The sequence below is a fragment of the Acinonyx jubatus genome, chromosome B2 (genome assembly GCF_027475565.1).
Source record: "Acinonyx jubatus isolate Ajub_Pintada_27869175 chromosome B2, VMU_Ajub_asm_v1.0, whole genome shotgun sequence".
NCBI classification, from domain to species: domain Eukaryota; kingdom Metazoa; phylum Chordata; class Mammalia; order Carnivora; family Felidae; genus Acinonyx; species Acinonyx jubatus.
The window spans coordinates 96,345,944-96,371,070 of NC_069385.1; the positions used below are offsets into that span (position 1 = coordinate 96,345,944).

At 39.9% G+C, this 25,127-nt stretch overlaps 1 protein-coding gene across 19 annotated transcripts in view; it reads left to right on the top strand.

The window, feature by feature from the left end:
- The window catches only part of DST (dystonin), a 490,174-nt gene that overhangs the window by 66,776 nt on the left and 398,271 nt on the right, over positions 1 to 25,127 (top strand). The window lies entirely within an intron of this gene.

The window sequence follows — 25,127 nt, forward strand, 5'->3', positions numbered from 1 at the left end:
CAGGGTGATGGTAAGGGTGCTAGCCTTCTCTGGTTTGGCCTTCGTTTGGGTCCACGGCAGCAGGCAGCGTTGTCCTCTTCTAACTAAGTGCTCTGCGTCTCTGTTGGTGCAGTGCTACCTTATCTGGGAAAAGCCCTCACCTGGGAGCCGGTCTCCACCTGTTGACCCCATTGTTCTATGTGCGCTGATACTTTTTCTTGGTTCAGGTTCTCACACATGGACTTTTGACCAAGGCTGTGGCAGTCAAGGATTTGGGGCTTAGAAATGCCACATGAAAACTTTGTAAAAAATATTTCATAACTGCAATAGTTTTACATTGCTTTAGCATTTAGAAGAAGTTTCCCTGTGGTTCACTTTTATGTTGGGGGGAGCCTATTTTTGTCGTTCCTTATGCCAACCTAGGGGAACCATCAAGATTTGACTTGTTAATAAGTTTTTGTACATTATTAAAGTGGAACTGCCCTTCTGTGGAGGTAACTGCATCGCGGGCACATGCGGAGATTGCTAGAAGGCCGGGAGAATGTCTGACTCAGTGAGCAGGCCAACAATGATGGCAAGAAGCTAAGTTCCTTTACAGAAGAGGTCCTGTTTGTCTTTAAACAATTGTAAAATAAGCACATATTTAGAAATGAGAGTCTTCTTTTCATGATTTAGTGAAACAAGCTATTAGGTATCTATGTGATATCTAATATGAAGTGGTAGGAAGATTTATTCACGCTCAACAAATATAAGCTTGTTTATTTGGAAATAAGGGATACACATTTATTTATTCAAATAAATAGTTATTTGAATAACCAACAGTTATTTATTTTAATGTTTATTTATTTCTGAGAGAGAGAGAGAGAGAGAGAGAGAGAGAGAGAGAGAGACTGAGCAGGGGAGGGGCAAGAGAGGGAGATAGGATCTGAAAGGGGCCTCATGCTGACAGCACAGAGCCCGGTGCATTGCAGGGCTCAAACTCATGAACCACAAGTTCATGACCTGAGTCTAAGTAGGATGCTTGACCGACTGAGCCACCTGGGTGCCCTGAATAACTAACAGTTATTGAGGGCTTACTGTATAATAGGACTCACTTGACAGCCCTATCAAGTAAATGTTGTTATTATTTGCATATTATGGGTAATGAAACTGTGGCTCAAAGAGGATAAATAACATGCCTACATTTACCTAGCTGTTTGCAGCAGAGTCTAGGATTTGGATCTAGGCAGCCCACTTCTAGAACCCAAGCACTTATCTCTGCAGTCTGCCACCTTGCTATAGTACATGGCCTCTAGGAATGCACAGCTGAGTCCATGGCCAACATGCAAGCAAGTAAATATGATGCATGTCTGTGTTACGAAAATGCTATTGTAGAGTTAAGGACAAGGTACCATGGAAGCATGTTGAGCATCTTGGAGGGCCAGCAATATTTACAGAGAAGCAGACACCTGAGATGAATCCTGACAGAGGAGTTTGTATCTCTGATGAGAAGCACATGTACAAAAGCACAGAGGTGTGACAAGGTGTGGCGTTCTCAGGGAACAGCTGGAGGTGGTGCTGGTCGATGAGACTGGTTGGGTCAGGCAGGGCCAGATCATCAAGGGATTGTATATTATGCTAAACAGTTGGGTTTATCTTCTGTGATGGGGATCTGTTGAAGGTAGGAAATAGGCACATTGATTCTCTTGACCGGAATATAGTGAATTCTTTGTTGCTTCTAATCTCAGATTTCAGGTTCAGGTTGGGTAAGTGAGTATCATCACAGTTTTGAAACCCTCAACCACCATTATTCTCTCATGAGCACTGTACATAACTGCCTTGGGTAATAAGACATATTCCTCTGTGACTTTTTTATTTTAAATGTTTATTTATTTTTGAGGCAGAGAGAGAGAGAGACAGAGAGACAGAGTGCAAACAGGGGAGGGGCAGAGAGAGAGGGAGACACAGAATCCAAAGCAGACTCTAGGCTCTGAGCTCTCAGCATGGAGCCTGATGTGGGACTTGAACTCACGAACCCTGAGATCTTGACCTGAGCCGAAGTCGGATGTTTAACCGACTGAGCCACCTGGGTGCCCCAGCTCTGTGACTTTGAAATTGGCATCCGTTTTGTCCTTGAATGCCTGTCTTCCCTCTTTGTTTGCCTGGTGAATTACAATTCACCTCTTAAGACTGACCCATGATCAAGCAACTTGTTCAGAAAAGGCTTTTCCGGTCCTTCCTATCACAGTGAGATACCTTTTGTTTTGATCCTCAGCATTTTGTACAGATCTCCTGCATAGCAATTATCTAAGTGAAAAAGGCAGGCATGGGGCACCTGGCTGGCTGAGTCAGTGGAGCATGTGACTCTTGATCTCGGGGTTGTGAGTTTGAGCCTCACACTGGGTGTAGAAATTACTTAAAAATAAAAATCCTAAAAGAAAAAGTCAGCCTCTGTAGTAAGAGGGACATGGGTTCAAGTTCTTCTCTGTGTACCTGGCAGGAAACAGGTAGCACGTAAGATAATTTAACTGAAGAGAATTTAATGAAAGGACTGTTTACAGAGGTGTGGGCAGGGCTAAGTGCGTCACTAACCTTCCGGTGGAGCCTGCCTACCTAGTATTCCTAGCCTGAAGAGGTGGCAGATAGCACTGGTCTTCCTGCATCCTGGTAAGAATTGCTGGGGCCATGAAAGAACCTTTCATAGGAACTGGGATGGAGGAGTGAAGTCACAGCCAGAATTCAGTGAGTCAGGAAGGGAGCAGGGCGAGTGTGTATAGGTTGTAGGTTTCCATTGACCTACCCTAACTAGAAGCCAGAAGGCAAAGGGGCTTGGATGATTCGAAGTACAGAGATCATCATCCCAAGGAGAGAGCAAGGGAGACGTGGGCAGAGAGTCTGAGAGGGGTCAGGAACAGTGGAAAATAAAAACAAAAAACAAAAAGCGTATTAGGTAATCTTTGCCAGGTTGTTTAACTCTGTGAGACTCAGATTTCTTATTGTAAAGTGTAGCTACCTCAGTGAGTTGTGAGGATGAACTGAACTGACACATGGAAATACATGGCACAATGACGTGCTTAGAATAAACAAAAATTGGTAATGTCTTCTCTTCCTTTCCTTTCCTACACCTTATTTGGGGGCTATGTCATCTGTCTAGAATATCTCCTGGAGAATGGCATCTGAATGCATTTTAATGAATACATGAATGAGTGATATTTATATATGACATATAGCTTATGCAATATAGGAATTCAGAGAACAGAGAGCGTCCATACCCCGCCTAGGGTGGTCATGGGATAACTGTTTCACAGATTGGGCTTTAAAATATTGGCAGGGCCCCTGGGTGGTTCATTCGGTTAAGTATCTGACTTCGGCTCAGGTCATGATCTCACGGTTTGTGAGTTCGAGCTCTGTGTCAGGCTCTGAGCTGACATCTCGGAGCCTAGAGCCTGCTTCAGATTCTGTGTCTCTCTCCCTTTCTCTACCCCTCCCCTACTTGTGCTTTGTCTCTCTCTCTCTCTCTCTCAAAAATAAATAAACATTAAACAAAATAAAATATTGGCAGGAATTGACTAAGCAGCAGAAGTTAGGTATGATAAGTGGAATTAGTAAAAGTACTGAGAACCGTTGGACTGGATTTGGGGATTTATATAAGAGAAATATAAGATAGAGCTGGAAAAGAGGCTGGGGCCAGAACATTCTAGATAGCCACTGTGTTTAAACTCCAGTTTTTGTGCTTGTGGAGGTCTAACTAGAAGAGGTATGATTAAAGCACAATTTTAGGAAGATTAAACATGAGCGGGGTGAGTCTGTGGGGAGCAGGACAGGGGTCAGGTAAGTACCGTAGTACTGTAGGTATAATTAGGGCCTGAACTTGGGTCTAACAGGTGATGCTATGCTGGCATCTGGTGATCACTGCTTCTGGGGAATCAGATGATGACCTTGACTCTCACTTCTTCAGAAGGAATTGGAAGGGAGAGAGATGAGAGGCAGGAAATAGCAGTGGAAGCTACTTGGTTGTTTAGGGCAAAAAAAAAAAATCTGGAGAGGGTTCTTTGGAGGCAGGTAAAGCTCACCTCCCCCCTCTATCTGCAGCTCCTAGGGTAGCTTCATTTTTAAAATTTTTTTAATGTTTATTTATTTTGAGAGAGAGTATGCACAAACCAGGGGGGACAGAGAGGGAGAGAGAGAATCCCAAGCAGACTCCTCACTGTCAGCGCAGAGCCCAACATGGGGCTCAAACCCATGAACTATGAGATCATGACCTGAGCCAAAATCAAGAGTTGGACACTTAACTGTCTGAGCCACCCAGGCACCTCTCTAGGGTCGTTTTAGAGATTGGAAATTGTGAGAGTTGGTGAGGAGGGTGTTGGTATCTTATGTCACATGATTCCTGTTCAACCTTCTGGAAACTTAGGGCCTCTGCTGACATGTCCATGTTTTTATTACCATATGTGGACTTGAGCTAAGGCCTTGTGCCCTCTTCTGGATTTGGTTATAAGTGCAGTCAGTAGTTCTTGCTAGAGCCGCCCTATTCAACATGTGCCCAAAGCCTGTGCCTTTTCTAGCTTACACATTTGGAGAAAGTCATGGGTTGCCATCAAGTCAACTCTGATTGTGTCTTGGAGATGGAATAAAAATAAATCAGCTGTGGTGATTCAGGATTATTTCAATGACTTTGTATGAAGCACTCGAGGCATTTCTAGTAGCCATCTGAATAATAAACAGCCCTAACAGTGAGAAAGCCTGAAATAGGATGTGGCTGTGAAGGATGATGTGGAAATATTGGGGTTCAGAGAAAATGGTAAAGAAAGAATTCTTGAGACGTCTTTGGTGCAAAGAGGTGGTTTTATTAAAGCATGGGGACAGGACCCGTGGGCAGAAAGAACTGCACTGGGGTTGTGAGGAGCAATTGATTATATACTTTCAAGTTGGGAGGGGGTTAGGGATAGCGTAAGTCTCTTAGGAATTTTGGAAGCAAGGTTTCCAGGACCTTGAGGGGGCTAGCTATTGTTAGGAAGAGATGGGTCATTTATTACTGTCTAGTAAAACCTCAATCAAGAGACCCTTCAGATGTATATCAGTGGGCCATATGCTTAGAGGATGATTGCTAACATATATCTTGGGGGTTTGAGATAAAGAAAGTTTCCAAAGGTATTTTTATATATTAAAGGAGACTTACAGGATCCTGGAGGTTAGGATAATATTAAGCTAAGATTGCCTTTTGCCCTTAGCAAAGTATTAACATCGAGGCACTTGAGTTCTTAAAGGAAGGTCACTCTGCTTGTCTCAAGGACTCATCAATGGGCTGTAAGTCGTAAGGAAATTTAAAAGTTGTAAGGAAAGTTTTTCTTTTGCCTTTGATTCCCACATCAAAGGAGATGGATCAGAAAATGTGACAGTACAGTTTCAGCCAACCTGCATTGGGACCAGCCCCTTGATGAAGTAGGCCACAGGCCACATGGAATGCATTATACTTTTGTATCCTTGGCTTCTCTAACCTATTTTTCTGATTCTATAATTTAAAAAAATTTTTTTAAATGTTTATTTTTGAGAGAGATGGACACAGTAAAAGCAGGGGAGGGACAGAGAGAGAGGGAGACACAGAATCTGAAGCAGGCTCCAGGCTCTGAGCTGTCAGCACAGAGCCCGACGCAGGGCTCGAACTCATAAACTGAGACTACGACCTGAGCCGAAGTTGGACACCTAACCGATTGAGCCTCCCAGGTGCCCCTCTGAATCTATAATTTATACTCAAATGTGCCTATATGAATTTGTAATAGAGATCACTAATATAAACTTAATTAATAATGTATGTGCATTTTATTTCACACCTTTGGAATGTTTCTAAGAGTGAGTTAGCTAAAAATTTACCCAGATTTTTCTCTTAGTTAAATATGTCTTGGGACTTATGTTAAGACATGTCACTGGAATACTTAGGAATTTTCCACCACTTTGGAGCAGAAAAGATACTTAGCACCAGATCTCCATTTGTCCTTTAGTCTTTTGACATTAGAAAACTTTTGTGTTGGAATCCTAGAGTTTTAAACCTCCTTTTCATCGTGATAACACACAATAGCAAGAGCTCTCACATTTATGGCACGTTTACCATGAGTGCACACTCACTACCACGTGGGCAACAGTGGGCATTGTTCTCCTGTGTTTCCCTGTTTTTTCTCGCTTAATCTTCCCAGCTGTTCTCTGGGGTAGGTGCTCACTTTCCAGAAGGGAAAACTTATCAAGGTCACACAACTGGTAGATAACAGAAATGAGATTTAAGCCTAAACACCCTGACTGGACAATGGAGAAATTCACATGATCATACTTTGAGTGCTAGATGTTTATCCTAAGGAACCCTCCTCATGTATTTTAATCACTTTGAGTCTCAGTTTTCCTACCTGCACAGGTGGTAGAAATGGTATCAAAAACCGTAGATAAACTCCAAACCTCATTTTCGCCATGCATTTTATTGAATCTCCCTTTTTGTGGTAGGGAGTAGTAAGAGTCTTTCTGCCTCTTGCCCTCTCATAGGAACCCGTTAATGTATAACAACACTCAGCCCCAGGAGGTATTTATGTGTTTGTGTTGGGGGTGGGACGAGGGGAAATGAAAATTTTAGAGCACTTGCAAATAATCAGGCACACTGAGTCCATTCTTGTTACATTTCGCTGCTTCTCATTTTTCGTATACTACAACAACATCGCCTCCGTTTCCTTGTGACTTAAAATTTCTGAGACTTTCTCCCGGAGGTGCAAGAATATCTGATTAAAAATTGCTGGTGTTCCCAGGTCCCAGCCCAAGCTGTATCTTGCTCCCCCTGCTGGCAAAACTTTGGCCCATGAGGCTTGCATGGCAAGTAACTGAATTATTGAGCCTGATAATATTGCAGGATTTCTTTTACCACAATACCCGGGATTCGTTGTCTCGCCACTTTGAAGAATGAAGAGGTGGACACAAAATGAGCAGCAGGGCAAAAGTTTATTAGAGTATAAGATTAGGAAAGAAGAATAGTAGGAACGCTTTCTTTCAGAGAGGGGACATTCAAAAGTGAATGCCCGAGGACTCTAGGCAAGGGTCCTTGTTTTATACGGTGCTGGTGAGCCCTCCCTCTTCTTGGCTTCCTCCCTGTTCCTTCTCAGGTTCTACCCTTATTGGCTGGATAGCTTGAGGTGCTGGGTTGTCCATTCCTGATTGGCTCGTTTCCAGTGTATGAGGGGTGGTCTATGGCCATTCTTAGGTCTTAGGTCAAATTCCAGAGTGAAACCCGAGGGGGAGTAGGAGAGGTCTGTTACATTATTAAGAGGAACCTTATGCCTGAGAGGTCTTGCTGTGGTCAGACACTCCCAGCATTTTTCAAAAATAGGTGTTTTTCCCCACCCGGAGACCTCAGGCCCTAATCTTTCCCTTTCTGCCTACTGACTCCTGTATTGTCCTATCATAATAATTTTGGCTCAGGAGTTAGAGGGCAGGTGGGCTTAGCACAGACAATTGGTGGCCTGGGTTTCTGAAATGGTGATCACTGAAGAAGAAGCAGGTTTGGGCTGATGGGTGGAAATCAAATTTCTGATTTGGATATGTTAAGTTAGAAAATATCTATTAGATATCCTAGTGTCTGAATTTCATGGAAAACCTGAGCCTGGATTGGGGGTCATGAGTACAGAAACGTTACCAAATTCATGAGACTGGATGGGATGACCCAAAAAGTGAATGTTGATGGAGAGGAGACTTGAGGACTGAGCCTTGGGGTTCTCCAGTATTGAGAGGTTGGGAAGAGGACTAAGGTTCATTTATAACTTCTAACTCTTCCTCAGAAATAGATGTAGGGGCACCTGGCTGACTCAGTTGGGAGAGCATGTGATTCTTGATCTTGGGGTTTTGAGCTCGAGTCCCAGATGGGGTGTAGAGATTACTTAAATAAAAAAAAATTTAAAAAGGGGGCACCTGGGTGGCTTAGTCAGTTAAGCGTCTAAGCATCTGACTCTTGATTTGGGCTCAGCTCATGATCTCACAAGCCCCATATTGGGCTCCTCACTGGTAGCAGGGAGCCTGCTTGGGATTCTCTCTCTCCCTCTCTCTCTCTCTCTGCTCCTCCCCTGCTTGTGCGCAGGCATGTGCTACATTCTGTGTCTCAAAATAAATTAAAAAACATTTAAAAAAGTACTTAAAAAAAAAAAGAAATACAGATACAGAGAACAGATTGGTAGTTGCCAGAGATGGGAGGTAGGAGATAAAAAAAAGTACACACATCTGAATACAAGTGTTATTTTCAGTGACACAGAAAAGTGAATCTTTGTGATATATACACACACATAAGAAATACAAATACCTTAAGGAGAGATGGGTTTAGGGCCCTTGAATTTCATTTAAGGATATTCATTTTTGGCCAAGAAAAGGCAACTCAGGTAGAAACTAGAGAAGGTAGCAGAAAAGGATTTCCCAAACCTACTGATTATTCTTTCCTCTTCTTTCTCCTACTAAACTGCTTCCTTGACTTCAGCCTTCTGTTGTTGGATTCTGGTTTCCAGCCTTGGGGAAATTTTCTGCTTTTCTCATTGCAGTTCAGGTTATTGTAAGGCTGCAAAATATTTTGGAACATTGCATAGTTTTCATTTAAAAAAACATAGTGTTAACAGGATTTCAGGTCATCTTTGTAGTTGGGAGCTTGCTGCAGTGTGGAAAAGATTAACCACACATCCTTGATCTCACTGAAAATATAGTAGGATGTTTCCCTGTTCCTTTCCTGCTTAAATTATTAAATGGTCTTCCTTTTCCTCTTCAAATATGTGGGACCAGGCAGCTTTATTTGCATAACCTCAGGACACTTCCCTTTCTGTGGAAGGCTTGACTATACAGCTTATACCTTACTTTGCCTTAATTAATTGGCAAGTATGAAGCTTCTAAAGGAAATGTTTGTTTTCTTTTTCTCTTTGGAGTTCTAGAGAGTGAATTGAATTAGTAAAGTCAAATTTCTTTTGCTAACTGCCTCCAAAGGATTTTTTGAATTATGCCCATGCAACTTACTGAGTCTGCTATATGTTGCTATGCCTCCCTTATGGTATCTTACAAAAGATTTTATGTACTATAAATTTGCTAACAATAGGTGAAAGCATAATTAGCACACAGAAGCATGCCAGGTAGGTGGACTATGTTGAATGAACAGTGCTCATACAGGTAGAGTTTAATTTCTCAAACAATTCATGAAACCAAGATTAACTTGGTGAAGGGATTCATGCGCTTTGCTTGGAGAAGAGTAAGTGTATCTTTCTAACTCGTGATTCTTTCCTAGGTCAGCATTTTGACGACATCAAGGCCTGTTGCCATTCCATTTAAATCTTTCTTGTACTCTGGGTCATCTGTTCAATTCTTTAAGCTCAAGCAAAGGACATTTGAAGAAAACTCAAGTGTCAGATAGTCTCTGTTAGATAGCCACTTAAACTTTCCGAGTTTTCATGAACAACTGTGGATCAAAGGACTGAAAAGAAAGCCCCTTCAAAGATGGTCTAGTTTATTACTTCTAACCAGAACAGTCTTTAAATTGTGCTGGGAATGTGGGTGGGGATAAATTCCTTTATTTTAAAGGACACACTCCAGTAGCTTCCTTTGGCATTTAAAAGCCCTCTTTGCCTGAGGTGACTCCTTGATCTTCGTCCTCAATCCCATGGGTTACAATAGAAGATCCTTCCCTGTTTGTATTGTTTGTAGAGAGAGTGAAGCTAGGCCCACCTGCTACTGTGTTACTATCAGCCCTTGTGGAATCAAAATGTTTTGAGGGGATCTTAGAGCTTAGCTGATTCAAATGTTCTCCTAATGCAAGATTCTCCTTTGCTCCAGTCCTTTGAATGATAAGATCTTCCATTGTTAGATACCTCTAAAGTAACAACTTAATGTACTTGGAATCAAAAAGCTGTTTGTTTTCTAGGCTCATGGTTACATCTCTTTGGACCTTTTCTCTTTTTCTTAACTTTTCTACATATCACTTTCATTGCACTCCTCCAGGCCATCTCCTGGTGAGTGACAAGGATCTGTTTGATTTCTGTCAGTAGTGTGCCCCCCTCCTCACCACCCCCCTGGGTGTGAAGTGATAAGTGTGGTTCAGGAAAATCAAACTATAGAAATTGACCATAAGCAAAGAGAGCTTAGTTTGTGCCTTGGGAAAAGAGAGGTCAGTTCTGGAAATGAAAGTAATGTTTCTGGAAAATTATTGTTTTGCAGTAGCACTTTGTCGGTAAGTAGTACTTCATATTTTTTAAAAGCATGTTCATATTCATTAGCTCATTTAATCTGAACAACCAATTTATGCATTGAGTAGGGAATATGTTGTTAACTGAATCTGACAAAACTGAGCCTCAAAGAGTAATGGACTGACCCAAAGTCATAGGTCTAAATAGAAGCAGATGTCCCTTATCCCTGTAATCTGTTTGGGTGAGCTCGAACTCAGATAACACCTGAGGAATTAGGTGAGAAATTTCAGGGACAAGACTATAGATTCCAGTAGATTGTAGGAATTAATAATTTTCTCTACCTGATTCACTCCTAAGGCGTATTAGTTATATATTTTTGAGAGCCTGCTCAGTCTGCATTGTCTGTACCGGCTATCCTAGAGCACCAATGCATTGGCAGGTCTGCCTTAGACTAATAGTACCTAGTTCGTGCCTCAGCCTTCACACATCCTGCTCAACTATCATATGGTAATGTAGGTAATTGACTCTGATGCTAGGGAATATCACTGACTTATCAGCATTGACCTCCACTGTGTGCAGCTCAGTGTCACTACGATGAATGAAGGTTAGATACATAATTTAATCTGGTGTTAAAAATTAGGTTGAAATATTCTTGTGCATTGTTACTGGAAATGTAAAATGGTGCAGCTACTATGGAGAACAGTATGGCAGTTCCTCAAAAAATTTAAAATAGAATTACCATAGGATCCAGCAATCCCACTTCTGGATATATAACCAAAAGAATTGAAAGTAGGGTCTCAAAGAGATACGTTTATACCCATGTTCATGGTAGCATTATTTATACTAGTGGAAAGGTGGAAGCAACCCAAGTGTCCATTGACAGATGAATAAATTAACAAAATGTGATATATATGTACGGCTGACCCTTGAACAACACGGGTTTGAACTGCACAGGTCTTCTTATATGTGGATTATTTTCAATAAATACATGGGGAATTTTTTTGGTGGTTTTTGACAATTTGAAAAAAATTTGCAGACAAACCTATAGCCTAGAAATACTGAAAAAAAATAAGAAAAGTTAGGTATTATTGTAAGAATACCTTATATGGTAGGTACAACATATAAAATATATGTTAACTAACTGTTTCTTATTGGTAAGGTTTCTGTTCAACAATTGGTTATTAGTAGTTAAGTTTTTGGGGAGTCAAAAGTTATACATGAATTTTGATTGCATGGGAGGTTGGTGCCCCTAACTCCTGTGTTGTTCAAGGATCAACTGTACAATGGAATATTAGCCTTCAAAAGGAAGGAAATTCTGACATGTGCTGCAATATAGATGAACCTTGCAGGTATTATACTATATGAAAAAAGCCAGTCAGGAAAAAGAATCCATACTGTATGATTACACTTCTATGAAGTACCTAGAGTAGTGAAATCATAGTGATGGAAAGTAGAATGGCGATTGTCCAGGGCTGAAGGGAAGAGAGAATGGGGAGTTGTTTAATCAGTATAGAGTTTTAGTTTTGCAAGATGAAAAGGTTTCTGGAGGTGGATGGTGTTGATGGTTGCACCACAGTGTGAATGTACCTAAAACTGCTGAACTGTACACTAAAAAAGGTTAAGATGAAAAATTTCTTGTGTGGTGTGTTTTACCACAGTTAAAAAAGAAATTTAGTTTAGGGGCGCCTGGGTGGCTCAGTCAATTAAGCATCCGACTTTGGCTCGGTTCGAACCTCATGTCGGGCGATGTGCTGACAGCTCAGAGCCTGGAGCCTGCTTTGGATTCTGTGTCTCCCTGTCTCTCTCTCTTCCCCCTCTCCCCCTTATACTCTGTCTCCCTCTCTCTCAAAAATAAATAAACATTAAAAAAAAAGAAATTGAGTTTAAACAGCAACTGCAGGCAAAGAGGCAGAAGAATTACAATAAAAGTTAATGGAATAAGGACTTGAATGATAGGAACATCAGAGGAGATATACATTTAGCTTATTTTAAATAAAATTATCACGAAGTAGGAGAGACAAAAGGTAAATAAGAGGTAATCATAAGTAGCAAATGCTCGGAAAAGGGCTTAACTGCTAATGGGAGGATATGTCCTTGTAGGCACAGTGTGGGCATGACTGTGGATCGAGTATCAGGTGGCAAGACATATTTCATATAAGTGAAGTGACAGTTGGTAGCATTACTCTTAAAAAAAGAGAAACTACTTAGAATGAAAATTCTTAGTTGAGGTTTTAAAGGCTACTGTATGATCATTTGCATATGAATTAAAACATATTAGAATAAGCAATATTGATCTAAAACAATGTAAACCTGATATTAATTTCAAAGATTGTATTCTTTCATGATTGATTGATGTTCTGTATCGAAAAACTTGAGAAGCTTTATTTAGCAAATAGCTATGTTGATGTTTTTCAGTGGGGGAGGGAAGAGATGCAGGTATAATAACATCAGAGAAGTAAACCCTTATAATCGTAAAATTGAATTGGAAATATCAGTTTGAACTCATAATGAATTTTTTCATTAAAAAAAAGTATTTCCTGGCTCCGTCCACTGAACAGGTCTAGAGACAACGACCAATCCAGTAGTAATGCCATATTATAGTTTCCTAAAGTCATTTCTTATGTAAACAAACTAATGGTAGGGTTTTTCAAGCAGATCCTGAGGAGGGGACATCCTTGTGAAAGTGATTTATTGAAGGACAGCTCTCGGGAGGAGAATAAAGGAAGCAGGACAGGCCAGAGAGCAAAAGCTAATAAGCAAGGACAAAGGCTTGGCGGGAAACTAGTTACAACCTGGTCCTGTATTAGAATTTGGCGCACAAATTGCACTCCAGAACTAGTCTCGACTGGAAGTGACCCTTTAGTCCCCCACTTCAGTTAGCCACTGGCCATTGGCCACCAAGGTGGAAGTGGGAGGAAGCTGAGTTTAGCCCAGGGGAGTTCTTTGAAGAAGGAGCAGCTGTGAGCCATTAGCAGTCAGGACCAGCTGCAGCTGGGAGTGTACTGGCTGGGTTGAGGGGATCCAGTTGGGGCATCCTCAGCAGCCTTGGAGAAATGGCTGATGCAGATTTGGAGCAAGAAATATAGAGTGAAAGTGGCACGTCCTGTCAAATCAGAAAGCAAGGAAGCATCCAAGATTACTGAGGTCTTGTCAGAAGGACCAGGAGTAAACTTGGAGAGGTTCATACTGCCTGATCAATAAGAATAATGATCACAGTGGATTGACACACATCAGTATATTTAGAATCCATGAATTTATGATATAAAAAAAACCCCCACCTGATTAATGACCTTTGGAGAATGCTAAATGAACCAAGTCATTTTTCTGAAAAATGTTAAAGGGAAAGTAATCAAGCATTATCTGGTCTTGGCTATAAGAATTATTCTATACAGTAAATCAGATAGCTGTTGAGGGAAGAAAGCATGATGAAATTCCAGTGTCACCATTTTGCAGACCCTAATGAAATAATGAACTGAAACATTGATCAGCAGTGACTGCTAACCCCAACAATACACATTAGGTGCCTTATATAACCCTTAAGATTAATATTCTTGTGAAAAACAATGAACCTACATCAGATCAAACTACTATTTCTAATTAAAGACCTACACAAAATAAAGAGGACAGAGGAATATGTTGAACAATTTGCTGAAGATACAGTTAGTAAAATCCAGATTGTGGGAAACCTTAGGATAAACACTCTGATTTCTTTAAGAAACAAATTGTAAGGAAAAAAAAAAAAGCAGGAGGGGTAATCTATAGATTAAAAGAGATTTTAGAGACCTATCAACTAAATGTAATGTATAGGCCTTGTTTGGATAAACAAACCACAAGTAAAAGAAGAATTCTTGAGAAAATTGGGGACTAATGAGATATTTGATGGTATTAGGAAATTTTTATTAATGTTTGAGATTGGTAGTGGTATTACAATTTTGTTAAAAGTAGTCCATATCTTTTAGAGATGTACTAAAATAGTAATGAAATATTAAGATCTCTGGGATTCACTGGGAATCCAATGGGGTGGAGGAGGAAAGGTATGTAGAAATATAATCCCAACAGCACTGACCAAAACTTGTATTGATGAAGGTGGACAATGTGTAAATGGTAGTACCTTATACTACCAAATTTAAGACATTAAAAAAAAGGAAACACTTATTTGTGTGAAATTTATATCATCACCACTTGGCTTTATTATGTCTCTCCTGTGACTTTTGTTTTCCATAGAGTGAGCCTAAAGTTTTTTTAATAACATTTCCAAATTTTAGATAATTTACTATTAGAAGGTTTTTAGAAAGACAGAAGGGGGAAATATTCCTATGGCCATCTTTTGAGGCTTTTTATTTCTTTTTTCTTTTAACAAAGGACTATTGCTTATTTGTCAGCTTTTTTGCTCAGAAAATTTTATAATAGCATGTTGGTGAATGGTGTAAAGGTGTGCTATTATTTAAAACTTGAACAAATAATGTAAAACAGGTGAAGAATTACATAGGCATATTCTTTCATTTTAATATCAAAAAACTGATTTTGTCTGAGATTGCTGTTTTCATTCTTGGTAAATTTATTGATATGAAAATAGAATCATTATTAAAACAAAACTGACTCAAAAGGCAACACTGCTTGACTTTGTCTTGCTGAAACTTAGTGATACCTCATCTTAAAACTTTTTCTTGGTAAACAGAATTCTTCTTTTGCAGCATTACCTTCTTCCAGCAAATTATACTTCTATCTTCTTACAGAGCTCATGAAATTTTGATGATGGTGGAAATGCAAGCTATTGAACTGCCTAATCGATTTTAGTTAATCTTTAATATTGACATTGCATTCCATTATGTGACTTTCTGTTCAGGAGATGGTTTTCCTGAAGTAGATTCTTTACTTTCATGTTCTGCTCATACTTCTATTTTTCTGTTGTTTAAATCGAGAGGCAAGCTGATGATTTACACATTTCTAGTTCTGTTTAAAGCTTACTTAAGAAAGCTTGAAACTATTTTAATTAGGATGCTTTAGAATTATCTGTGAATTTTACTTATATATTAGCCCTATTAGAAGTAGGCATGGATAATTGAGAAAAGATTATAATTTTTAGCTGCTGTGCTAAATGCAAAAAAATAATTACTCTGTTCAGTTTTGCAGAAACTGGACAGCTAGGCATGGATCTTTAAGAAGCAATGGGTCCTTGGGGCACCTGGGTGGCTCAGTCGGTTAAGCGTCTGACTTCGGCTCAGGTCATGATCTCACAGTTTGTGGGTTTGAGCCCCGCGTGGGGCTCTGTGCTGACAGCTTGGAGCCTGGAGCCTGCTTCGAATTCTGTGTCTCCCTCTCTCTCTGTTCCTCCCCTGCTCATGCTCTGTCTCTCTCTCTCCTTCAAAAATAAATAAAAACGTTAAAAAAATTAAAAAAAAAAAGAAGCAATGGGTCTTTATAGGGCATGTGCTTTCATGCTATGAATTTTTATCACTTGCAGAAAAATTATTTTTAAATACCCAGCATAAGTGTTGAAAATGATCTCCTTTTTCTTAGCTATCAGAGTAACCATGTCCCTTGGACTGTGATTATAATCAGTTGTGACATATCAGTTTCAGCCTTTCCTGCATTCCAAGAAGGTTAAACATTATTTAGTATGATTCTTTGTCCCAGGAGTTCAGAAGGGCAAAAATCATACATTCAGCATTCAAGCTGACCATATACTTTAAAGTGGAGCGTCATGTGTTCATTCAGCTCTTTGGAGTTTAAAGAAGAGATGTTAAAGAGTCATTAGTCAAGATTCTTGGCACCACGTTCCACCCTTTTGCTTGGTCCTGTTTCGTTTCGTTTCGTTTCGTTTCGTTTCGTTTCGTTTCGTTTCCTTTCCTTTCCTTTCCTTTCCTTTCCTTTCCTTTTTCCTTTCCTTTCCTTTTTCTTTTCCTTTCCTTCTTTCTCTTTCTCTCTTTCTTTCTCTCTTTTTCTTTTTCTTTCTCTTTCTTTTTTGTTTCTGTGAAACAGCATATTAGTCTCCCATTTAATAAAGTGTGAACTATAGTCAGACTTGATTTCTTCCACTGATGACAAATTAGAGAAATTTATGATTTTCACCAATAAAGAAAAACCACCTGGATTAAATATATCTGATTGGTGATGTCCTTTTGAGTTGTGCTATTTTTAGGAGTCTATTTTTTAGGAGTGAAAGACAGTATGGTTGGAGAGTTTAGAATTCTGTGGCCCATGGCCTACTCCTAAAAACTTAGATGGTTCATCTTGTAATATACATATAAACTGGTGGTTTGAAGGTGGGAGCTGGGGTGGGAAGATGAGTAAATGAGATATCAGACATGGTCTGATTCTTTTAAAAAAAAATTTTTTTTTAATGTGTATTTATTTTTGAGAGAGACAGAGCATGAGCAGGGGAGGGTCAGAGAGAGTGGGAGACACAGATTGTGAAGCAGGCTCCAGGCTCTGAGCTGTCAGCATAGAGCCCGATGTGGGGCTCGAACCCACAAGCCATGAGATCATGACCTGAGCTGAAGTTGGACACTTAACCGACTGAGCCACCAGGCGCCCCAACATTGTCTGATTCTTTTGGCAGTTACTTAGTGTTTGCTTTATATTCTCAGTTATTTTTGCTGGTTCTTTTTATTTCCCTAGGTATATATAACTTTGAGTAAGAGGCGTTTTTATTACAAGGCACTGTAGAAGTATTTCATTAGTTGATTTTTGAAGAGCCAGATAAGTCAAAAAATAGAATTGCACCGCTTTCTTAGAAGCGTACTAAAATTATTTTTCCAAAGTAATTTCTTTGTAGTAGCTCTGTCTCGTGTTTTAACTTTAATAATGAGAAGAATTATGTTCCCCGAGGAGAAAGAGACTGTGCTCTGTGTTCTAACCCTTAGCCCTAGGGCATTGTGGAATTTCAATAAATTTTTAATAATGAATCTCTGGTCTACTTTTTTTCCTGAATAGTTATGTTTAGCCATCATGGAATAGGAGAAAGTCGTACGGTGAGAAATCAGACTGAAGAGGAATAGAAGAAAGGGAAGTCATAGGCTCAATTATTGTGGCAAATACCAAGTTGGATTGTATTTTATACATCCAAAACAACTGTTCTTGATACTCTTTTGAAAGTTATTTCTCATGGGAACAGAAATCAAAATCTTTTTATGTCACATGCTATAAGAGCACCTCGTTTATTAATGGGTTGGGCCCAATTTATTTTGCTTGGGCTAAGAATTAACCTTTCTGCAAATATAAACATTATGATGGAGTGGCTAAGAGTGCATATTCTGGAACCACACAGCCTATGTGAGAGTAAATTCTGGCTTTAGCACACATTACCTCAGTGCCTTTGGGTACTGTGAGTTATTTAGCTTCACTGTGGCTCAGATTCCTCAACTACAGAATTGGGGTCATAACTTCATAATGTTATTGTGCTAATTCATCTTTTTAAGGTGCTCAAAACAGTACTTGGCAGATAGTGGATGTTATATCTGTTTACTATTATTACTTACATAGAACCTAGGTATGGAATAAGGTTCTAGATGTGTTGGAGATATGGAGGTGAGTAACATAAGGTCTCTGACTTTAAGAATATTATAGTCTTATGGAAGGGGACAAACAGATGGTTACCATGTAGTGTGATAGAAGGTGTTCTAAGAGAATATTAGAGAGTCACTTATTTCAAAATAGGAAGTTCAGAGAAGGCTTCCTGGAGGAAGTGTGGTGCTGAGCTGAGTATTGAAGCACTGTTGAAGAAATAGGGGAAAGCCTTCCAAGTAGAGGGAGCAGCATGTCCTGAAGGAACAGTATGAGAGAGCTCTGCTCCTTTTGGGGAACTAGAAATAGTTCCTAACGAAGCAGGTAGAGAGTTCGAGGCTGGAAATGGGTAAGGTCACAAAGGGCCCTGTTTGCCCTGCTAAAAAATTTGAACCTTTATCTTTTGGCATTGAGGGCCCTAAGGACAGTGAGTAAGGGAGGGTTATGACGAGAATTCCTGTTTAGAAAGATTAGTGCCAATGTACCAGTTGGATTGGAAGGCTACAGGGTTAGAGTCAGGAAGACTAATACTTTGGTCCAAGTAAGAAATGATTAGGGCTTGAATTGAGATAATAATAATGTAGGTGAAAAGAGGAATTAATTTGAGAGCCATAAAGGATTAGATTAAATATAACTTGGTAACAAATAATATGTGGGATGAGGAAAAAAGAAAAATCTTTTAGTTGGTGTCTAGCTTTAGCAAATGGGTAGATTCTGGAGTCTCACTAAAGTGGGAAGAAAGCAAGATGAGAGGAACAGGGTGTGGTGTAGGGGAGGGGGAAGATATGTTGGATTCTGTGTGTGTGGTATATGAGGGTTAAATGGTGGAAGAGGAATCCATCAGGATGAAACAAACAGAAGACACAACCAGAGAAGAAAACCAGAAGAGAATGGTGTCACAGAAGCCAAGAGAAGACTGAATTCCAAGAAAGGAGTGGTAATGATGTAAAATATTGCCAAGGAATTAAGAAGGGTGAAGACTGAATTTGTGTTCTGAATTTTAAGCAGCAACAAAGAGGACATGAGTGTTTTTGAGGGGAGAACATTTTATTTTTTAAAAAAAATTTTTTTTAACGTTTATTTATTTTTGAGACAGAGAGAGACAGAGCATGAATGGGGGAGGGTCAGAGAGAGGGAGACACAGAATCTGAAACAGGCTCCAGGCTCCGAGCTGTCGGCACAGAGCCCGACGCGGGGCTCGAACTCCCAGACCGCGAGATCTTGACCTGAGCCGAAGTCGGCCGCCCAACCGACTGAGCCACCCAGGCGCCCCGAGGGGAGAACATTTTAGATGTATAATGTTGGGCAGAAACTAGATTTCAGCGTATTAAACGAGTACCTGGGACTTTTGATTTCAAGGTGGCAAGTAGATGGATTTCAATTCCTGATTCTTGCAAGATTGCTCCAAAATAACAAGGAGAACAAGAAACTGAGAGACAAAGTCAGTCTTTGAGCAAAGTGAGAGACATTTGTAACCTTGAACCACAGTACATGAAGATGAAAGCAAATGGAGAAATGTAAATGACTTAGCCAAGGTTAGGTACCTAACCTCTGTTAGGTACAGAGAATCTAACTATTGCCCCCTTCTGAGCACCCGAGACATGGTTAGGAATAGGAATCACCTTGTTTTGTTTCAGGTGGAAATGAGGTGAGGACCACAAATAGGCACTGTTTGAAAGTCTCCATAAGGAGCATTTTGACTAGGCACGTTTTTTATTCATTCAGACACCTTCTTCCTCACTCCTACAGGAGATGAAAAGTATAATTTCTGAAGAAATTGGGTCAGAGAGACTATGGATTTGGGAATAACAGGCATTGAAGAGGCAGGAGTGAGATGTGGGGTGTGTAAATGTGATAAGACTTCTACACCTCAGGAACTTCACTCCCCTCCAAAATGCCAGCATCCAGGCTCATAGTTCCTAGGCAGGAGACTGGAAGACCCTTCTCTGAAGAAATCAAACCACCCTGAAGAAGGCAGATTTTAGTGGGTATCCTATGAAAAAGTCAACTGCTACCTTATTGCTTGGTAATGAATCCTACCAGTTGACAGATTTCATCAAATCATGCTTTGGCCAAGCCCACTAGTTGGACAAACCTAAATCATGTTTCCAGAGTTTTCAGTGAGTTTTTTAGTATCTCAGTCCTGAATGTGAATGGGTGGCTAATCATCACCAGATATCGAAGAAAACCTCCAACATAAAGGAGAGAAAACAAAAACCCCAGACTAACTAATAAAAAGAGGAACTCAGAGGAGATAGTGATAATATAGAGAGATGAAGAAAATTATTAACATCCTTGAAAGAGTAAGAGGTTATATCTATTTAAATATAATTAAAGAATTAAAAACATGACCCTCCATAAATATAAACTGAGCATGTATTAAAGATTTTATTCAACTTATTAATGAATTAATGCAGGAGCCTGTTAGATAATAAGGTAAATTCAGAGGAGAGTCTGAAGGAGATACATAATTAGTCAAGACTGCAGAAGTAAATTTGCTAATAGATGCAAAACAGATTAATATTTTACTGGTGAATAATATGTAATATTGCGGTTGTCATTTTTGCTGGGTGGAAATTAAATCAATTGGATCATTGGACAAAATTCATTTGCATTGCTATGGACAAGAATCATTTGTTTAAGGGGCGCTTGGGTGACTCAGTTGGTTGAGCATCTGACTTCGGCTCAGGTTATGATCTCAGGGTTTGTGAGTTCCAGCCCTGTCTCAGACTCTGTGCTGACAGCTTAGAACCTGGAGCCTGCTTTGGACTCTACGTCTCCCTCTCTCTCTGCCCCTTTCCCGCTCACGCTCTGTCTCTGTCTCTCTCTCTCTTAAAACTAAATAAGCATTAAAAAATTTTAAAAAATAATAATTTGTTTTATTACAAGTTACCTTTACTCTTACAGGGTTATAAATAGCTTGGTAGCTTGGTCTAGTGGTTCTCAAAGTAGTCCAGAAGCACAGAATCACCGGGGAGCTTGTTCTTTGTTCTGATCAACTGAATCAGAAATTCTGAGAGCAGAGTCTGGCAGACATTTTAGCAAGCCCTCCAAGTGCTACTGATTGATACATTATTAAGTGGGACAACCACTGGTTTAGTCAATAGAAAGTCAATCAAAGGTGCCCACCCCTATAGAATTAGATCATTCCCTGAGGGTTTGCTAGGCAGCACTCAACGCTCCATTGAAAGAACACCTAATATTCTCTTTTGCTCATTTCCAAGTCTTGAGCAGTTTTTCATGAGACATGCATGAAATGAAAACAATAAGTAATTAAAATATAATAAGGAGCAAAGCATAGCAAAGAGTTCTTGGAAGTTAAAATTGAGGGGTGTCTGGGTGCTCAGTTGGTTGAGCATCTGACTTTTGATTTTGACTTGGTTCATGATCCCAGGGTCTTGGGATCAAGCTCCATGTCAGGTTCTGCAGAATGTAGAGCCTGTTTAAGATTCTCTCTCTCTATCTCTCTCTCTCTTTCTCTGTCTCTCCCTCCCCCTTCCCCCACCACTTGCATGGTCTCTCTCCCTAATATAAAAAAGGAAGAAACTAAAAATGATAGCACACCCACTCTCTTGAAGTTTATAGTTAATGAAATCTTTCAGAAAGTAGACAGACAATTGGAGAGAAAAGATAACTTTATCGAATGGTTCCAGATGGTCCCACATCTGAAAAAAGAAAGAAGAGGAAAATAGTGAGGAGAAAATTATCAAAGAAATAAAACAACAATGAAGGTCTCAGAACTGAAGGATGTGAGTCTTTAGATTAAAAAGACCTACAAATGGGGGTGCCTGGCTGACTTAGTTGAACATGTGACTCTTGATCTCAGAGTCATGAGTTTGAGCCCCACATTGGGTGTAAAGATTAATTAAATAAATAAATAAACTTAAAAAAAGACCTACTGAGTACCTAACACAATGAATGAATAAAAGACATTATGCTAAGGCATTTCAGTGTATGATTGCAGGACACTAGGGATAATAAGATAATCCTGTAGAAGCTGAGAGGAAGAGGGAGGGATCAAGGGAGGGGAGAGGGGAAGGAGAAGGGAAGGAAGGTAGAAGGGAAGAAGACCTTACACAGAATGATTTAAAATGGGTATATTTATCGTATATAAACTATTCCTTGGAGTTGACTTAAAAGAGAATGAGGAAACAGAGTGTTATTGGACTTTAGAAAAATATCATGAGCTTTAAGACAGTTGGGAATTGCTCTTAAAATTCTGAGAGAAAATGACTTCCAATCCAGAAAGTTAAGCCCAAGGTGTCAATAAAATGTGAGGATCAAGACATTGTCACATTTACAGGGATTCGCAAAATTTATATCAGGTGAATCTTTTCTTACTTGACTGGTAGAAGATCTGTTCTCTCAGATGACGTAATAAAACAAGAAAGAAAAAGATGTGGGATCTAAGAAACTGGGGATTAACACAGGAAGGAGGTGAAGAGAATCTGTAGGATGGTATAGAAGATGGTCCCAAACTCCTATCTGTGCAGCAGAGGTAGGTAACAACTGGCTGAGATGAGAGGATGGTAAGTCTCCTGAAGAGATTTCTACGGGAATAGCAAAGGGTCAGATTTGGCCATATGGAAAATCTACACTGAGACGAGTTGTACACAGCTCTTGGTATGTGTCAGAAAGCATAGTCAGAGCGGCAGGTGAACAGCGTTTTTCTGGGATGGGTGTTGAGGATGGCAGTCCAGGGGGAGACCTGGCACATCTTTGAAGCCAGTGTGGCTGCAGGTGAAAAAGATGCCAAATTAGGGCATTGCCTGCTCTCCTACCTCAGTATGGCCACTGTCTTCCTGGATGGCAGAGGAATTGGGTTCATTGGGTCCAGGCGAGTCTCCTCTGGGCATCATCCTCCAGTGCTGATGGGGCAGTTCTGCTGTGATGCCCTCACCAGGTCCCTTGTAATTTCCCTGAGTCTCCCTAGTGTTTGGTTGGGCCTGATCCTTCCCTTCCCCATCCTGCTTTGGTACGCCAGCGCCTGAGCTGGGTCCCTGGAGCAAATCTTAAAGACAAACCGGAAATCATAGAGATTAAAATACAGAAAATAGAAATAAATGAGGCAATTGTTAACTGTAAGAAAAATGGAAGTTTGAATAAGCAAGGAAATTTAATCATGTTATGCACTTGATTAAACCGTGAATAATATCAACATGAAATCAATCATGAAATCACTGAATGTGGATTTAAGCAAAATTTATGTAAGAAAGGTATAATTTGTCTACCATGGTAGGAACTCAGTAGATAATACCTAAAACTAATGAATCTAGGGGCGCCTGGGTGGCTCAGTTGGTTAAGTGTCCGACTCTTGATTTCGGCTCATGTCATGATCTCACAGTTCCTGAGATCAAGCCCCGAGTCAGGCTCTGCACTGTCAGCATGGAACCTACTTGGGATTCTCTCTGTCTCCCTCTCTGCCTCTTCCCTGTTCTCTTTCTCAAAATAAATGAATAAAACTTAAAAAAAATAAAATTAATGAATCTAGAGATACCACTATGTGCATATTATTCTACAAGCATGTAGAACTAAAAGACAAATGTGGTAAGAACCAAAGATTTGGAAGTGGTTACATCTAGGAAGAGAGGGAGGAGAGCCCAAGACCACCATTTTTGTGTATAACCTGTTTATTGATTAGAAAGAGAAATCAAACTTATTCCTTCTTCCCAATATCCATTTAAATCACCATCTGCTTCTCTGGAAAAATGTAAGACAGGTTTCACAACTTTTTTGCAAAAGTGGAAAACCCCTGGGTTTCTTTCAAACATTAAAGATTTTAGCACAGTCTAGTAATAGCATAACCCCAGTCTGGTCTTGTGCATGATCACAACTCCTATTTGAAGTTAATATTCCTCTTTTCCCTCAGCCTGAGCCAGAATTGGGAAATGGCAAAGGACATAGTTGGCTTCTCTTTTTCTTCTTCATTTTCTCCCGTACTGTCCAGTTGTTGCTCCTGACTGTTCTAGGATTGGCCCAAGGAGAAGAGGGGACAAGACTAGGTTTGCACAGCCTATGTAGTTAAGATCTGGCATCGGTACACTCTGCCTGTGTTGCAGTTCCCTTCATTGTGGGAAATATCTTTACTTCGTTTGTGTATTCTCCCTTGGCCCCCTTAGCTTCTGATAATTCACCTCCTCTATTTGGTCCCTTCTTCCATCCACAAAGTCCTTTTGGATAGGATCCCCTTGAATAGGAATCTAAATTAGGTTCCTCTCCCTTGGGACCCATGTTACGTCCCCCAAAAGCTTGTGCCTTTGTCTGTCAGGATGGGCAGCTCAATCCCGGGCAGCTTTTTCACTCCAGCCACAGTCTTCACCTTTAGACTCTCTTGGTGAGAGTTATATTGTAGTCTTATATTCTGTAACCCCAGGGAGACATGTTTAGTCCTTCAGGAGATCTCCTTGTACTCTTTCTTATTATAAGGTTTAGGGTAAGCACACCAACTCCTTTTCCAGGAGGCAATGCTCAAGGCATCACTAGCTTCCTCCAAGGCAATTTCTCTTGGTTTCTGGCTTTGTCCGCTCTCTTGGAGTGGATGATGGACTCTTGTTGCTCTGATTCATATTACAGTGACTTAACGTGGCTTTCATAGATGCTCTAGCAAAATACTTTTCACACACTTGTGGGGAAGGATTTTTGTTTTTTAATTTTCAATACATTGAAGATCGACATACGGTCCTTTAATGCATGACTGATTGTCAGCTTATGTCACGGGTGACTTACCACATGAATTCAGCAGTGCCTGAAATGATCTGTTCAACAAGGCAAGTCTACTGACCATTTGTATTTGCCGAGCAATGTCAAATTATTGAAAAAGTTTGTAAATATTCTCAATTTCTGTATTTACCTTGTAGCAAACTAGTAAAATAGTTCTCAGACTGGCATCATCCCATGGGAATATTTTTAGTTGTGCTGTTCTAGCATTTTTCTTTAGGATCCTTTTAGGATTGTAGGATAGGGGTCCTTATGTATCATTGCTGGCCTTTGGGGCATCAGCTAACACAGAACAAAAAGTTCTAGTTTAATATCTTATTACAATTATAATGTATCTTCATTAATCCCACTAAATATATTTTACTACATGTCTGCTCTGTGACACAGATCTTATAAAAATAGAGTATGTATTCTAAAAAGGGGAGACAGATAATAAACAAATAGCTAAATATACACTATGTTAGGTAATGATAAATGGTATGAAAAAAAGTCTTGAGGTAAGCGGGGGGAAAGATGGGGGTAGAATGGTGGGCTGAAAAGTTTTATATTGCATGCTCAAGGAACATTTTTTGATAAAGTTACATTTCATCAGAGATTTGTATTAGTGACAGAAGCATATATCTGCATAAAAGGCTTTTAAGCCAAATACTTTTTAATGTTATTTGCTTCCTAGATTATGGGCTTGTCTTACTTTGATAAAGATGAAAGTAAATTTAAAAATGAATGGGAGATGAGGACATGGAGAGAGCATTTGTAGATTACCTAAGG